Below are 7,139 nucleotides of genomic sequence, written 5' to 3' on the forward strand. Positions count from 1 at the left end.
CACATTGTCTATGGAGCAGTGTAATACACATATTAATCATGCATAACTCGCAAACGCAAAATCGGAATCAACTGAAATTTTGGAAATAAGCTTTTTCGTGGATATCTACTGAAAAGAGGATGCTAGGATCACGAAATCCTCCTTTAAGTTGTTAATACTTTGATATACTGACAGTGTAAAAATTTTGATTCTTTAGCATTGTATACGACGCAGGAGCCTGTGAGCATCCAGAAAGTGTTGAAATCTTACGGATGCTAGTAACTCTGCTACCTGGTGTTGGGGTTCTTATCGGCTACCTCTTTCTGTGGTTTTATCCAATCACAGAAGAAATGAAAAACAGAAACATCACCATTTTAGAGATTTGGAGGTGAGTGAGACATTCATATTTTATCTTGCCAGAGTTGCCGCTGGTTTTGGTATCTCCGTAGACTACTTAATCTAATTACCAGAGAGCCTTTTCTTACACTGAAAACTTAAACTAGTCAATTACAGGCTGGACTAGCTTTAAACTAGTCAAACTGGTTAGTCAAGCCTGCTTGACTAGCTTAATTAAGCTAGTATTTCAACCTAGTCAAGCCTGCTGGACTAGTTTTCAGCCAGCTGGACTAGTTTTTGATTAGTCCAGCTGGCTTGACTAATGTGATTTGACCTGCTGGACTAGTTTTAAGGATTGACTAGCTTTGGTTAGTCCAGCGGGAAGTTAGTCAAGACGCCTGCTTGACTAGCTTAAGCTAGTCAATTTGCCAGTAGTCTGTGGTATGCGACCTCTGACCCAACTGAAATCTGTAAGCGGGGAAACATACATATTGTAACTGTCAACTGCTGAGGTCAACTGGATACTGCTGTCACTTCACTATACAGAGAAACACTCTCAAGTTTTTGCCACAAAATGTCCTGGAATTAATTCATCAAGATTTTGTAGAACATGAAGGTAAGTCTTGCTTTGTGTTGATATATGTAAGGTTGCAATTTGTTATGATGTTAAATCAGAAACACAAAAATAGTATCAGCTCAGAATGCCAGTCACTAACCCTATAATAATCATGATAATATGCACAATGTACAGCAGTGGTAACAGCACAATACAACATGCATACGTACTACTAGTAATTTTATTGTTTATAGCAATCATGTGTGCACTATGATATTCTACAATGTACTTGCAATTGGCATGATTGGGCCTTGGTCATCAATTTTAGTGTAAGTTCAAGTCTTGGCACCTTTATAATGATATAAAGGTATTGGAAAGCTAGCTGATGAGCCCAGATCCTCCAAGTTAAATTAGGGACTGCCTGTGTGGACAGTGTGTAGGCCTAATTATATATTATAACATAAGCCACCACTGGGGATGGGGGTAAAGTTGTGTACCAGTACTGTTTTTGATACTTTATTGTTTGTTGCTATAATTTATTCTAAATGAATTAGAAGAAAACTACTTGGAATAAAGTGAAATGAAATTGGGAGAGGGGGTGTTGGCTAGCCGAAAAGGGGGGGCAATTTTGGCACACATTCATGGGGCACCTTTTAAATAAAATGATATTAAAAGCCGTAGGAAACAGTACGGAAATGCTATGTAAATTTTCCTGCTCGCAATATGTTTGCAAAATTGGATCCCAAAATTTGGCATATAGGGGGATTTTGGGTAGGCCAAGAGGGGGGGGCAAGCATTTTGGGGCATGCCATTTGGAAATTCCTCCAGGGGCCCTCAACTAAGAAATGCTTTGTGCATGGTCTGCAAAATTATTAATTATCACTTTCTTTAGAATAACAACCACGACCCAAACAATATCTACAGTCAACAGTTTGTCAAATTATACCATTTTAATGTCATGTATTTTTTTTTCATATAGGTTCTGTTCCTTTTTTGACGATGCAACCGTGAAGCTTGAAAGACTCAACATATACAGTCTGTAGGATTTCACTCAAATAACAAAGGTAATTGAAAAATGTATGACCAGATGACAGCCTCATCCCCTACTGTTACAAATATCTTATCAAAATGAAGAATTTTTTTGGCATCAGAAAAAAGCTTATATATTATAACCCCAAGTGAAATTTTATGCCTGAAATATGTTCTTAAGTTTAGCACATGTTTAAATGTTATAAACTGTGGTTACCACACATATGGATCTCAGTGGCGGCACCTGGATTTTGGGTGGGGTGGGGATGGGGGAGTAAATTTCAGGGAGGGGGGGGGGACAAAATCAACACATTTTGGGTTAAATTGCTGCAAAAAGTGAAAATTTGAGGGACCAAGAAAAATATGGGGGGAGCAAATGCCCCCGTACACAGTGTCTTCGACCCTATATCTTCATGGCAGGAATCGCCATGGTAGGTTAAATCCACAGCCACGATTAGCCATTTGGTTCAAACCTTTAAAGCTCTTTTAAACTAATAATTAGTCGAGGGACATAACTAAGGCTACTCACAATAGCCGGGTAATCGATCTTGGTTGTGCGTGATTAAGCTTGTATACCCCATTGAGGTCAATGGTCATCGACTTTTATACTGCCTACAGTGAGTGCAGCTGTACTACACGCTGCACGCTGTAGTCCATAAGGCCGTATAAAATTTATGTTTTGGTTCTCGTCCCCCCTCCTCAATTTCTGGGATTTGTCAGATTTTTTTTTTTTTTTAGATTTTTCAATTATTTTAGACTTTGGAATGATTTATGAATTTTTCATACCTATAAATAAGTTTATCAGAGAACAAAGACCACTTCCAAGTCTTTTGTGGTACTCTAGGGAGTTTATACCTCAGAATCTCACATTTGAAAAAAAAAAAAAAGTGCCTCATCGTTTCCTCGAGCACTGTTGGAAAAGACCGAAAACTACAGACAATGCTGATTTTACACTAAAAAAAAAAAAAAAAACACTCCTCCCTCATCAATTCATGAAAATCCTCTGGACGAGAACCAAAATATTAATTTTATACGGCCTAACAGGACCAACGCAATATAAAATGGTCAAATTTTGAGTTCAAAGCGCACGGCCAATTTTCAAAGCGCATTCTAGCGACTATCATATCTGTTCAACACGTATTTCCAAGTTTATGAGACCAAATCTGGTTTCTTGAGAAAAAAATCATGACGGGAGATATTCATCATTTTCTAACCCGGTATCAGAAAATTTTCGTCTGATATCAAAATCGTGCATAGCAATTCACGTGTATCGATCCCGTGTATTCATTTTAGTGTCCCTTCTGCACCAAATAATTATTAGCCAGGCGGTGTCGGTGTGCCGTATTGCCTCAACTATTGGTTTTATGGCCATTGTGAAACACATTTTTGCTGCTAAATGTTAAAACTGCTACTAGTGCAATTTAACTCAAAAGTCATCACGAAGAAATCAGAAATTAGTGTGATGCCAGCCTCAATGTGAGGTATCTTCAAAACACAACAGAATGTCAGAATCTGACCATGCCCTTTAAGACAGTACGCTATATTTTGTAAACACTGTCCCTGGTGGTGGACTCTAAAAAATGATGTGGAAAACTACACGACCAACCAAAATTTCGGAGGTGTAAGAACTTCCTTAAATTTTGGTGGTTTAATTGGTGGACTATTACGGAACCCCCAAAGTGACATGGAAGAAAAAAAACTTGGGGCCCAAGATAGGAACTTGGGGCCCCGACATCGTAACTTGGAGTCCGAGTTAGTAACTCAGGGCCCCGCAATACCATCTCGGATTCTCGGCTTAGTAAGTCGGGGCCCGAGTTACTATCTCGGACCCGAGTTACTCAGTTGGGGTCCCGAGTTACTAATTCGGGGCCCTGAGTTACTATCTCAGGGCCTGAGTTACTATCTCAGACCCCGAGTTACTATCGCGGGGCCACAGGTACTATCTCGTGCCCCAAGTGACTATCTCAGACCCCGAGTTACTAAGTCGGGGCCCCAAGTTACTATCTTGGGGCCCGAGTTACTATTTCGGGCCCTGATGTACTATGTCGTACCCTGAGTTACTATGACGGGACCCCGAGTTTCTATGTCGGGACCCCGAGTTTCTATGTCGGGACCCCAAGGGACCCCTGAGATACTATCTCGGGCCCCAAGTTACTATCTCAGGGCCTGAGTTACTGTCTCAGACCCCGAGTTACTAAGTTGGGCCCCAAGTTACTATCTTGGGGCCTGAGTTACTATTTCGGGACCCTGAGTTATTATCTCGGGACCCTGAGTTACTATCTCAGGGCCCCGAGTTACTATCTCGGGGCCCTGAGTTACTATCTCTGGGCCGCGAGTTACTAAGTCAGACTCCGTTTTTTTCCTTCCATATCACTTTGGGGGGTCCGTAGACTATACATGTATTAAACTGTAAATAAAGTTCTCGCTGACACAAAATAGTTTTTCAGAAAACTGCCAGATGTGAAAGCAGGAATATTCATTTTTGCCTATTAAAGTTTAACTAATAGTAACTTTTTGTATAATTTGCTTTCAGGTGCTGCTGAAATGTAACCCAACTGTGGTAGAAATAGACTTCCAACAATTGCAACTCATCAAGAAGAAAATGCTGTACATCAGCCATGCAAAATAACGAGTTAAGACGTTACACAAACAAGTAGTGTGAAAAAAGAACCTTGCACTAATTTTGCCTGTCAAAGATGGATTTATCTGAATCATGCACATGAAACTTGTCTGATTGATTTGACAAACATTCAAAATGGATTCATCAAAACTTTTGATTGTGGTGACTTCATTATTGTGACAAACTTTAATGACTATTTTCTCACAATCAGGCATTAAAAAATTATACAATGCCCTTTCCGACCAGCGGTGGTCCGCTATCTCTAAGGACCACTATCTCTAAGGTTCGCTTTCTCTAAGGTTAGCAAATATGAATTGTAGATTTAAAAAAAGGAACATCATGAGTTTGTTTGCTGGATGACTGACTATGCAACTTGATGACGTCACTGCCATATCAGGGTGAAAAATGGTATTATACCTATCCATGATGCTTATTACGAGGGTCATTCAAAAAGTTCTACCTGTTGGGTCATAACTTTTGTTCTGTTAAAGGTAGCTACTTAAAAAGTTGCATACATATAGCTTGTAATGTCCCCTACAGGTGGTGAAAAATTCATATCAAGACCATTTGCAGATTTTTGTAGGTGACCTGAAAAACACCGTAAGATATGGTACACCGGAAACGGTGACGCATCTTTGGATATTGCACTTCAAAACATGCGTGCAGCCAATGTACGAACTTCCCTCTTTAAAAAAAAAAATCATATTAGTAACATTATAAATTTTGAATGAATATACACCTTACAGTCCAAAACATCACCTGTGACTGAAAAAGTAAAATTTTGATGGACAGAAATTACCCAGAATTCCACTTTTTGGAGGGATATCTTGTAACATCTCAGGTAATGATAATCAGCATAGTGTCCATTCGTACAGCGTGACTTTTCTAGCTGCGCTTTTAGATAAAATACAAAAGTTAAAGCTACTATAACACATTTTCAGTCAAAAAAGTAAATTTAATTCCCTTTGTGATCTATTGTGGTATTTTATTCCAAAGCAAGCGATATAATGCCACCATTTTACACCATGTTTTATTAAAGTCAATATCTTCATAAACTGTGTTTGTGGTCATTTATACTAATTTTATTACACTGGCTATTTGTTCTATTAGTTTTGTGCATATTAAATGTATATCATTTTCAGTTTGTGACAAACTTTTAACCAGTACATATAATTTTATGATTATTCTTGTGTTTTATACAGTTTTTACTGTATAACATGACCAAATGGAATAATTATGGGATCTTTAACACACTGTACTTGAGACGCCTTTGTAAATATTGTACATATTTTGACCGTTTCCGGAGAACCATATCTTACTGTGGATTTCAGGTTACCAACATAAATCTGAAAATGGTCTTGACATGACTTTTTCACCACCTGTAGGTGACATTACGAACTATATGTATGCACATTTTCAAGTAGCTACATTTAACAAAACAAAAGCTATGACCCAACAGGTAGAACTATTTGAATGACCCTCGTATGTATGTTAATTTGTATGACATCTGGATAGACTCTATACTGTGAATTGTAATCAACATGATCAATATTAATGTTTTTAATCTGTCAACCCAAGCTGTTTTAAACAAAAAACAGTTAAGGTTTTGACAGATTAAATACATTTATAATTAGTTATTTATTTATTTCATAAACAGAAATCTTTGTAATTTATGTTTAAGGCTTTTATAATATGAAGAGTTGGGTATCATAATGTTGGATGCAAGATAAGAATGTCATAAAGTTTTAAAATGTTATTTTGGACTTTGAATTGTTTCTTATTTCAGAATCTATTGTGTCCAAAAGAGGATAGGATACAGTCTGTGGTGGGTACTAGGTAGGCAGATGAAATGAGACAACATGGTCAGAAGAGAAAAATCAAAATCCTCGCCAACATGCAGGTCTAGTTCTGTACTAATTATTGGTGCTTGCTTTTGCTTCATATTTCACTATTTATGCTGCATTATTCAAAATTTATGGAATAATTCTTGTAAATTCATGCAGGGAAGCAATAAGCAAACATTAATATATCTAGACTAAATCCACATGTGGCTCATTTACTTTCCAATTGTATAACCCTTATCAGACTGTATCTAATCTGCAACTGCATGCATGGTTTGCATTAGGTTTGCTCGGCTGGCTGGACTAGCTTGAGGTTAGTCGAGCATGTTAGTCAAGCCAGCTGGACTAATATTACATTAGTCCAGCTGGCTTGACTAGGGCTATGTTAGTCCAGATGGGCACCAGTTGGACTAACTTAAAGCTAGTCAATAACTAGTCGAGCGACTAACCTTAACTAGTCCAGCACGCTGGACTAACATCAAGCTAGTCAAAAAACTAGTCAAGCGACTAACCTTAACTAGTCCAGCGTGCTGGACTAACATCAAGCTAGTCAAGCGACTAACCAAAAAGCTAGTCAAGCGACTAACTAAAGGCTATTCCAGCATGCTGGACTAAGATAAGTTAGTCATCCTTGTTAGTCCAGCAAAAGTGACTAGCTTAAAGCTAGTCCAGGTGGGCACCATCTGGACTAGCTTTAAGTTAGTCCAGCTGACCAATTTAGGTTTTCAGTGTATTTCGTGTTTAATAATTCAGTTTGATTAATTGTATAGGGTATTTG

At 38.2% G+C, this 7,139-nt stretch overlaps 1 long non-coding RNA gene across 1 annotated transcript; it reads left to right on the forward strand.

The window, feature by feature from the left end:
• The first annotated feature begins 559 nt into the window (after positions 1-559).
• Positions 560-4,709, forward strand: LOC140165358 (uncharacterized). The gene is made up of 3 exons (XR_011860691.1): positions 560-931; positions 1,851-1,935; positions 4,434-4,709. It is a non-coding gene; the product is annotated as an uncharacterized lncRNA (long non-coding RNA).
• Positions 4,710-7,139: the final 2,430 nt, after the last annotated feature.

Source organism: Amphiura filiformis, chromosome 12 (genome assembly GCF_039555335.1).
Source record: "Amphiura filiformis chromosome 12, Afil_fr2py, whole genome shotgun sequence".
In the NCBI taxonomy this organism is placed as follows: Eukaryota; Metazoa; Echinodermata; class Ophiuroidea; order Amphilepidida; family Amphiuridae; genus Amphiura; species Amphiura filiformis.